This window comes from Ornithorhynchus anatinus, chromosome 20 (assembly GCF_004115215.2).
Source record: "Ornithorhynchus anatinus isolate Pmale09 chromosome 20, mOrnAna1.pri.v4, whole genome shotgun sequence".
Taxonomy (NCBI): Eukaryota; Metazoa; Chordata; class Mammalia; order Monotremata; family Ornithorhynchidae; genus Ornithorhynchus; species Ornithorhynchus anatinus.
In genome coordinates this window covers 13769992-13780934 of record NC_041747.1, presented here as the reverse complement: position 1 = coordinate 13780934, position 10943 = coordinate 13769992, and positions in this window count along the sequence as shown.

Below are 10943 nucleotides of genomic sequence, written 5' to 3'. Positions count from 1 at the left end.
GAAAGGCCGTGAAGATGTGGAGTATTTAGAAATAGCAACGATGGAAGGAGAGAGCAGGGTTCTTCTTTCCTGGAAATTCTAGATCTCCGTTAAATCCCAAGACGGAATTCTATTGTTCAGGGTTTCCTCTGCATTTCCTCTCTGTTTCCCTTGAGCTGAGGGGAGAGAAAAGCTGTAGTCCGCTGAACAAGGGGAGGAAGTAGTGTCCCGGGGGAAAATGTGTTTGATGGGGGAAGAAAGGACTGAGGGTGATTATTATTAAGGTATCTGTTAAGCGCTTACTTTGTGCAGTCAGTTGGTAGTATGAATTCTGAGCCCCATGTGGGGCAGGGACTGTGTCCAACCTGATTATCTTCTATCTGCCCCAGCGTTTAGAACAGTGCTTGACAAGCAGTAAGCGATTAACAAATACCATGATTATTATTATTATTACGGAATGCTTACTGTGTGCAGATCACTGTACTAAGCGCTCGGGAGAGTACAGTATAACAATAAACAGCCACATTCCTTGCCCACCACAAGCTTAAAGCACTGTTCAAAGCACTAGGGTAGATACAAGTTAATCAGGTTGGACACAATGCCTGTCCCAGATTGGGCTCACACTCTCAATCCCCATTTTTTACAGATGAGGTAACTGAGGCACAGAGAAGTTAAGTGACTCGCCCAAGGTCACACAGCAGACAGGTGGCGGAGCCAAGATTAGAACCCACGACCTTTTCACTTCCAGGCCCGTGCTCTACCCACTACACCGTGCTGCTTCCCATAAAAGTAGATAATAATAATAGTAATTATGGCATTTTGTTAAGCGCTTACTATGTGCCAAGCGCTGTAAGTGTTTGGGGTGGATACGAGGTGATCAGGTTGGACCGAGGCCCTGTCCCGGATGGGGCTCACAGTCTCAATCCCCATTTTACAGATGAGGTAGCTGAGGCCCAGAGAAGTAAAGAGACTTGCCCGGGGTCACGCGGCAGACAATAGTATTTATTGAGCGCTTACTGTGTGCAGAGCACTGTACTAAGCACTTGGAATGTACAAATCGGTAACAGATACAGTCCCTGCCCTTTGACGGGCTCACAGTCTAATCGGGGGAGACAGACACAAAAACAATAGCAATAAATAGAATCAAGGCAATAAACAGAATCAGCCTCCTCGCTGACCTCCCTGCCTCCACTCTCTCCTTACTCCAATCTCCACTTCACTCTGCTGCCTGGATCGTTTTTCTAACAAAAGTTCCGTCCACCTTTCATTCATTCAATAGCATTTTCCCCAGGACTGCCCCTCCATCTCCGCATCCAACAGAAACATATTTTTATTACCCTATTTATTTTGCTAATGAGATGTGCATCCCCTTGATTCTATTTATTGCTATTGTTTTTGTCTGTCTCCCCCGATTGGACTGTGAGCCCGTCAATGGGCAGGGATCGTCTCTATCTGTTGCCGAATTGTCCAATTCCAAGTGCTTAGTACAGTGCTCTGCACATAGTAAGCGCTCAATAAATACTATTGAATGAATGAAACTCCTTACCAGGGGCTTTGAACAATCACCTTCTCCCCTTCTATCTTATGTTGCCGATTTCCTACTAGGGCCCAGCGCGTTCACTTTACTCTTCTCACACCCACCCGCTCCCTGTACCTCGATCTCGTCTAGCTGGCCGCCGGCCCCTCGCCCACATCCTCCCTCTGGTCTGGAACGCCGTCCCCCCTTAGGTGACAGACCCCCCACCCTCCCCACCTTTCAGGCCTCACTTAAAAATCACACCTCCTCCAAGAGACCTTCCCCAACTAAGCCCTCAGTTTCCCTACACCGTCTCCCTTCTGTGCCACCCTTGCACTTAGAAGGGAACCTTTTATAATGTTTTCTTTCGTTTTGTCCCCCGCCCCGTCCCTTCTAGACTGTGAGCCTGTTTTGGGTAGGGATTCATTCATTCAATAGTATTTATTAAGCACTTACTATGTGCAGAGCACTGTAGTAAGCGCTTGGAATGGACAAATCGACAACAGAGACCGTCCCTGCCCATTGACGGCTTACAGATTGTCCCTATCTGCTGCCGAGTTGGACTTTCCAAGCTCTTAGCAGAGTGCTCTGAGCACCATAAGCGCTCAATAAATACGACTGGATGAATAATAATAATGATGGTCTTTGTTAAGCGCTTCTTGTGCGCCAAGCACTGTTCTAAGCGCTGGGGTAGATACGGGGTAATCGGGTTGTCCCACGAGGAGCTCACACTTTTAATCCCCGTTTTGCCGTCTGTCTCCCCCGTTTGACAGTGTTGGTATTGGTTAAGCGCTTACTATGTGCAGAGCACTGTTCTAAGCGCTGGGGTAGATACAGGGTCATCAGGTTGTCCCACGTGAGGCTCACAGTTCATCCCCATTTTACAGATGAGGTGACTGAGGCACAGAGATGTGAAGTGACTTGTCCACAGTCACACAGCTGACAAGCCAGAGCCGGCATTCGAACCCCTGACCTCTGACTCCCAAGCCCGGGCTCTTTCCACTGAGCCACGCTTCTCTCACAGTTTAGACCATGAGCCCGTTATTTGGGCAGGGATGGTCTCTATCTGTGGCCGAATTGTCCATTCCAGGCGCTTAGTACAGTGCTCTGCACAGAGTAAGCGCTCAATAAATACTATTGAATGAAGTGTGACCTTGGGGAAGTCACATCTCTGGGCCTCAGCTACCTCATCTGTAAAATGGGGATTAAAACTGTGAGCCCTCCGTCCATCTGATTACCTTGTATCTACCCCAGCGCTCAGAACAGTGCTTGGCACATAGTAAGCACCTACCAAATACCGTCATTGTTCTGCTGCTGCTTCGCTGGGCCTCAGTGACCTCATTGGGGATGGAGACCTTGAGCCCCACGTGGGACAGGGACTGTGTCCAACCCGATTGCCTTGTATCCACCCCAGCGTCTAGTACAGTGCCTCACACCTAGTAAGCGCCTAAAAACTACCATCATGATCATTAATATTTTAATAGAACAGTCAGTAATTAAAGTATTAATTAAATACATAGTAAGCGCCTAAAAACGACAATCATGATCATTCATATTTTAGTAGAACAATCAACAATTAAATTATTAAATACTATATTAAAGTATTAATTATAATCACGTTGGTATTATCATGAAGAATAATAATAATAATAAATGAAACTGCAAATACATATAATCACTCCCACCTGGGAGGGCTCAATATAAAACAATAGTTTCCAGGACTGAGCGATCCATAGCCTAAACGCGGGCCCTTTAAGCGGGCGGGGGTTTTAAAATAGCCTTTCATTTACATAGCCCCGCCCCTTAGCTGACGTAGTCACCTCCCATTGGTCCCCCCGAAGATGCTCCCCCCCCAGGAGCGAGCTCTCATTAGTCTGCGGGCTGTCAGTCGGACTCTCTGGCTTCTCATTGGCTGTCGAGGCGGAAGTGGCCTCCCCCTGGCTCCTCCAATGGTCCCCCTTTAGCGCCCTTAGTCCCGCCTCCAACGGCCGTTCGGCTCCGCTTCGTCACTCGGTCCGCCATCTTGGAGCCATATGGGGGGGGGGGGAGGCGCATGCGCCTCTGGTGAGAGGGAACGGGCCAGGAGCGTGGCGTCATGACGTCAGTCCGCTTTGCAGCCGGGGGAGGATAGTAATAATTAATAATAATAATAGTAATGATGGCATTTGTTAAGCGCTTACTATGTGCCAGGCTCTGAATTAGGCGCTGGGCACAAGCAAATGAGGTTGGACCCAGTCCCTGTCCCACGTGGGGCTCACAGCCTCAATTCCCATTTTACAGATGAGGCAACTGAGGCCCAGAGAGGAGCAGTCACTTAATAATAATAATGTTGGTATTTGTTAAGCGCTTACTATGTGCAGAGCACTGTTCTAAGCGCTGGGGTAGACACAGGGGAATCAGGTTGTCCCACATGGGGCTCACAGTCTTAATCCCCATTTTACAGATGAGGAAACTGAGGCACCGAGAAGTGAAGTGACTTGCCCACAGTCACCCAGCTGACAAGTGGCAGAGCTGGGATTCGAACTCATGAGCCCTGACTCCAAAGTCCAAGTCACTTGCCCAAGGCCACACAGCAGACAAGTGTACCATCTCTACCATCTCTACGCAGATGACACGCAGATCTACATCTCCGCCCCTGTCCTCTCCCCCTCCCTTCAGGCTCGCATCTCCTCCTGCCTCCGGGACGTCTCCACCTGGATGTCGGCCCGCCACCTAAAACTCAACATGAGCGAGACTGAGCTCCTCATCTTCCCTCCCAAGCCCGGTCCGCTCCCAGACTTCTCCATCACCGTGGATGGCACGACCATCCTTCCCGTCCCGCAGGCCCGCAATCTCGGTGTCCTCCTTGACTCGTCCCTCTCGTTCACCCCACACATCCTATCCGTTACCGAGACCTGCCGGTTTCACCTCTACGATATCGCCGAGATCCGCCCTTTCCTCTCCACCCAAACGGCTACCTTACTATTACGGGCTCTCGTTATATCCCGGCTAGACTACTGTGTCAGCCTTCTCTCTGACCTCCCTTCCTCCTCTCTCGCCCCGCTCCGGTCTATTCTTCACTCCGCTGCCCGGCTCATCTTCCCGCAGAAACGATCTGGGCATGTCACTCCCCTTCTTAAACAACTCCAGTGGTTGCCCATCGACCTCCGCTCCAAACAAAAACTCCTCACTCTAGGCTTCGAGGCTCTCCATCACCTTGCCCCTTCCTACCTCTCCTCCCTTCTCTCTTTCTACCGCCCACCCCGCACGCTCCGCTCCTCCGCCGCCCACCTCCTCACCGTCCCTCGGTCTCGCCTGTCCCGCCGTCGACCCCCGGGTCACGTCCTCCCGCGGTCCTGGAACGCCCTCCCTCCTCACCTCCGCCAAACCGATTCTCTTTCCCTCTTCGAAACCCTACTTAAAAATCACCTCCTCCAAGAGGCGTTCCCAGACTGAGCTCCTCTTCCCCCTCTACTCCCTCTGCCATCCCCCCTTTACCTCTCCGCAGCTAAAGCCTCATTTTCCTCTTTTCCCTCTGCTCCTCCACCTCTCCCTTCCCATCCCCACAGCACCGTACTCGTCCGCTCAACTGTATATATTTTCGTTACCCTATTTATTTTGTTAATGAATTGTACATCGCCTTGATTCTATTTAGTTGCCATCGGTTTTTATGAGATGTTCTACCCCTCGACGCTGTTTATCGCCATTGTTCTCGTCTGTCCGTCTCCCCCCGATTAGACCGAAAGCCCGTCAAACGGCAGGGACTGTCTCTATCTGTTGCCGACGTGTTCATCCCAAGCGCTTAGTACAGTGCTCTGCACATAGTAAGCGCTCAATAAATACTATTGAATGAATGAATGAAAGTGTAGGAGCCTGGATTAGAACCCATGACCCGCATCCCAGGCCAATGCTCTGACGGCTATGCCATGCTGCTTCCAGGGCAACCTGGGGGTGACCCATGGCAGCAAAGCCTTCAATTGTATTTATTAAGCACGTACTTGTGCGCAGAGCACTGTACTAAATGCTTTGGAGAGCACACTACAACAATAAACAGTGACATTCTCTTGCCCCCAACGGGCTCACAGTCGCAGCCCAAGTCTGAGGAGGACGAGGGAATGGCCACCTTCCCCCTGCCCTCTTTCCCAGCGTGGCCAAGTGGCAAGAGCCCCAGCTTAGGAGCCCAAGGATGTGGGTTCCAATCCCGCTCCGCCACTTGTCTGCTGTGTGACCTTGGGCAAGTCACTTGGCTCAGTGGAAAGAGCCCGGGCTGGGGAGTCAGAGGTCATGGGTTCGAATCCCAGATCCGCCGCTTGTCAGCTGTGTGACTTTGGGCAGGTCACTTCACTTCTCTGGGCCTCAGTTCCCTCATCTGGAAAATGGGGATGAAGACCATGAGCCCCACGTGGGACAACCCAATCGTCCTGTATCCTCTCCGGCACTTAGAACGGCGCTTTGTGCATAGTAAGCGCTTAACGAATGCCATCATTATTAATCTCTGGGCCTAAATTCTCTCATCTGCAAAATGGGGATTAAGACTCTGAGCCCTGCGTGGTACAACCTGATTACCTTGTGTCTAACTCAGTGCTTAGAACAGTGCTTGGCACATAATAAGCACTTAATTATTATTATTTCCCCCTGCCCTCCTCACTATGTCCTCTGCCCCCTCCTTTCTGCCTCTATACCCTTTATGAACCTGCTCACTCTTCTCCCCCTACAGCTCCCTGCTCCCCTGCTTTAATAATGATGTTATTTGTTAAGGGTTTACTATATGTCCGAGAAGCAGCGTGGCTCAGTGGAAAGAGCCCGGGCTTTGGAATCAGAGGTCATGGGTTCGAATTCTGACTCTGCCACTTGTCATCTGGGTGACTGTGGGCAAGTCACTTCACTTCTCTGTGTCTCAGTTCCCTCATCTGTAAAATGGGGATTAACTGTGAGCCTCATGTGGGACAACCTGATTACCCTGTATCTACCCCAGCGCTTAGAACAGTGCTCGGCACACAGTAAGCACTTAACAAATACCAACTTTTTTTTTCCACTGCACTGCACTGCCTCCCCCTCCTCCTTTTCTCTGCCCCTCAGCCCTCTCTGTCTCTCAGCTCTGTGTGTCACTTTCACCCTCAACTCTCTTTTCTCTGCCTCCCTGCTCTCTTCCCCTCAACTCTGTCCCCCAGCTACCTCCCCTCAGCACTCTGCACCACTTCTCGGTCCCCCCACTCAGCCGCCCTCTCAAAGGTCACCTTCCTCCCAAATCCGGCGGCCTCTACTCCATCCTAATCCTCCTCGACCTCTCAGCTGCCTTTGACGCTGTAGACCACCCCCTTCTCCTGGAAACATTATCCAACCTCGGCTTCGCTGAGCCCATCCTCTCCTGGTTCTCCTCCTACCTCTCTGGCCGCTCATTCTCGGTCTCTTTCGCGGGCTCCTCTTTATGTCTCCCACCTCCTAACCATGCGGGTCCCTCGAGGTTCAGTTCTGGGGTCCGCTTCTATTCTCTATCTACACAGTCCCTTGGAAAACTCATTTGTTCACATGACTTGAACTCCCACCTCTATCCAGATGATTCCCAAATCTCCATCTCCAGCCCTGACCGCTGTCCCTCTCTTCAATCTCACACTTCCTCCTGCCTTCAAGGCATCTCTACTTGGATGTCCCACTGTCACCTCAAACTTTCCATTTGTGAAACAGAGCTCCTTATCTTCCCCCCCAAACCTGTCCTTTCCCTGACTTTCCCATCGCTGAAGACGGCACCACCATCCTTCCTGTCTCACAAACCCGTAACCTTGGTGTTATCCTTGACTCCTCTCTCTTTCAGCCCACATAGCCAATCCATCCCTAAATCCTGTCCATTCAGCCTTCAGAACATCGCCTAAAGTCCGCCCTTTCCTCTCCATCCAAACTGCTACCAGGTTAATCTGAGCACTTTTCCTATCCGGCCTTGATTACTTTATCAGCCTCCTCGCTGACCTCCCTGCCTCCTGTCTCTCCCCACTCCAGTCCATACCTCACTCTGCTGCCCTGATCATTTTTCTACAGAAATGTTCAGGACACGTTTCCCCGCTCCTCAAAAACTCCAGTGGTTGTCTACCCCCTTCTGCATCAAACAGAAACACCTTACCGTCGGGTTTAAACCGCTCCATCATCTTGCCCCCACTTCCCTCTGCTCCTCTTCCTCTCCCTTCCCCTCCCCTCAGCACTGTGCTCGTCCGCTCATTTGTATATATTTTTATTACCCTATTTATTTTGTTAATGAGATGTGCATCACCTTGATTCTATTTATTGCTATTGTTTTAATGAGAAGTCCATCCCCTTGATTCTATTTATTGCTGTTGTTTTTGTCTGTCTCCCCTGATTAGACTGTAAGCCCATCAGTGGGTAGGGACTGTATCTGTTGCCGATTTGTACATTCCAAGCGCTTAGTACAGTGCTCTGCACATAGTAAGTGCTCAATAAATACTATTGAATGAATACCTCACCTCGCTCCTCTCCTACTACAACCCAGCCTGCAGACTTCGCTCCTCTAACACCAACCTTCTCCCTGTACTTCGAACTCAACTATCTCACCGCCGACCTCTCGCCCACCTCCTCCCTCCTGCCTGGAAAACCCTCCCCCATCATATTTGACATTGACTCTCCTCATCTTGGAAGTCTTTTTGAAGGCCCATCTCTTCCAAGAGGCCTTCCCTGACTAAACCCTTGTTTCCTCTCCTCCCACTCCCTTCTATGCCACCTCGATTTATTTCCTTTATTCATCCCCCCTCCCGTCCCTGCAGCACTTATGTGCATAGCTGTCATTTTTTATTTATGTCTGTCTCCCCCTCTCGACTGTAAACCCGTAGTGGGCAGGGAATGTGTCAGCTGTAGTGTTCTCTCCCCAGCGCTTAGTACAGTACTCTGCACACCGAAAACACTCAATCAATATGATCGACTGACTGTTTCCCCCCATTGCGCGGCTTTCCTGAGTGTCTCTTGCACACGCTGCCCATGAAGATAGAGTAGGGCATCTTTTCTGGTCTCTTGCCATTCAGGTGAGGTTTGCTCAAAACTCCAGTGGCAAAGGGGGAAAAAAGTTACATCTTATGATAACGGTATTTCTTTCAGAAGCACCGTCCTAAGCACTGGCGTAAACATGAGAAGCAGCGTGGCCTGAGAGTCAGCATGGACTGGTGGAAGCAACGTGAACCTGGCAGTTGGAGGACCTGGGTTCTAATCCCTGCTCTGCCACACGTTTGCTGGGTCACTTTGGGTAAGTCACTTTACTTCTCTCTTTATTGCTCAGTGGCATTTTCCAAGTGCTCTGCACACAGTAAGCGCTCAATAAATACGATTGAATGAATGATTGATTAATTAAGCATTTACTATATGTCAAGCTCTGTGCTAAGAGCTGGCGGAGTAGGGACAAGTTAGTAGTTTGGACATAGCCCTTTTTGGACGTATTCCCTTTTGGACCTAGCCCCCTTCCCACAAGAGGCTGACAATCTAAGAGGGATTTAGGACAGGGACTGTGTCCAACCCAATTATTTTTTAATAATAAAACTACTACTAATAACAATGATGGTTTTTGTTAAGCACTTACTGTGTGCCAAGCACTGTCCTAAGCGCTGGGGTAGATAGAACGTGATCACGTTGTCCCACGTGGGGCTCACGGTCTTAATCCCCCTTTTACAGATGAGGTAACTGAGGCCCAGAGAAGTGAAGTAACTGGCCCAAAGTCACAACAGCTGACAAGTGGCGGAGTCTGGATTAGAACCCAAGACCGCTGACTCCCAAGCCCGCGCTCCTTCCACTAAGCCCTGTGGCTTTTACCTACCCCAGTGCTTAGTCGGGTGCCGCGCATATAGTAGATGCTTAACAAGTATTATGAATTACTAAGATAATCAAATCGGACACATTCTCTGGCCCACATGAGGCTCACAGTCCAAACAGTGTGTTACTTGGGCAAGATGGCTAACTTCTCTGTGCCTCTTGGACTGTCACCCCTAGGTTGGACAGGGACTATGTCCAACTTGTAAGTACCCCAAGGTTTAGAACAGTGCTTGGTATATTATAAGAACCTTAAAAATGCCATAAAAAAGAAAAAAAATAGGAGGGAGAACAGGCATGATAATAATTGTGTTATGTTTGCTATTGCCATATGCCAGGCACTGTACTAGCGCTACGGTGGATATAAGCAAATCGGGTTGGACACAGTCCCTTATCCCACGTGGGGCTCACAGTCTCAATCCCCATCTTAAAATTGAGGGAACTGAGGCACAGAGAAGTGTGACTTGCCCAAGGTCACACAGCAGACAAGTGGTAGATCTGGGGTTAGAACCCACGACCACCTGACTCCCTAGGAGCCTAGTGGATAGAGCCCCCCTCTGGGAGTCAGAAGGACCTGGATTCTAATCCCACCTCCGCCACCTGTCTGTTCTGTGATCTTGGGCAAATCGCTCAATTTCTCTGGGCCTCAGTTATCTCATTTATACAATAGGAATTAAAAGACCGTGAGCCCCAGCGTGGCTCCGTGGATAGAGCATGGGCCTGGGAGTCAGCAGGATCTGGGTTCCAATAGGCCGTGGGTCCTTGGGAAAGTCACTTTACTTTTCTGGGCCTGATTTACCTCCTCTATAAAATGGGGATTAAGAATGTGAGCCCCACATGGGGCAGGGACAGAGTCCAACCTGATTTAGCTCGTATCTGCCCCAGCGCTCAGAACAGGGAGAGGGAAGGGAGAGGAGCAGGGGGGTGGGCGCCGCCGCTGGGATTGGGATTGAGATTGGGACTGCCTCTCTGGGAGCCGGAAATGGGCGCCCCAAACAGGTAGGAATACCCAAACCTCAGCCTCCTATGCCCCCTCCCCCTCTCCTTCCTACTCTGCTGCTTAAAGAAGCAGCGTGGCTCAGTGGAAAGAGCCCGGGCTTGGGAGGCAGAGGTCATGGGTTCAAACCCCGGCTCTGCCACCTGTCAGATGTGTGACTGTGGGCAAGTCACTTCACTGGGCCTCAGTGACCTCATCTGTAAAATGGGGATAAAGACTGTAAGCTCCACGTGGGACGATGACCCCGTACCTCCCCCAGCGCTTAGAACGGTGCTCAGCACATAGTAAGAGCTTAACAAATACCAACATTATTATCACTCCTCCTCCTCCTCCTCCCCCTGCTCTTCCTCTCCCTCCTTCTCCTCTCCCTGGTCCCTCTCCCTCCTCCTCCTCCTCCCCTTCTCCTTCCTGCTCCTCCTACTCCTCTTCTTCTCCTCCTCCCCCTGCTCCCTTTCTCCCTCCTGCTCCCCTTCCTCTCCCTCCTCCTCCTCCTCCCGCCTGCTCCCCCTCTCCCTCCTCCCCCTTCCCCTGGTCCCTCTCCCTCCTACTCCTCTTCTCCTCGTCCCCCTGCTCCCTTTCTCCCTCCTCCTGTTCCTTCTCCCCCGACCCCCTCTCCCTCCTGCTCCCCCTCCTCCTGCTCCTCCTGCTGCTCCTCCCCCTCCCCTTCTCCTT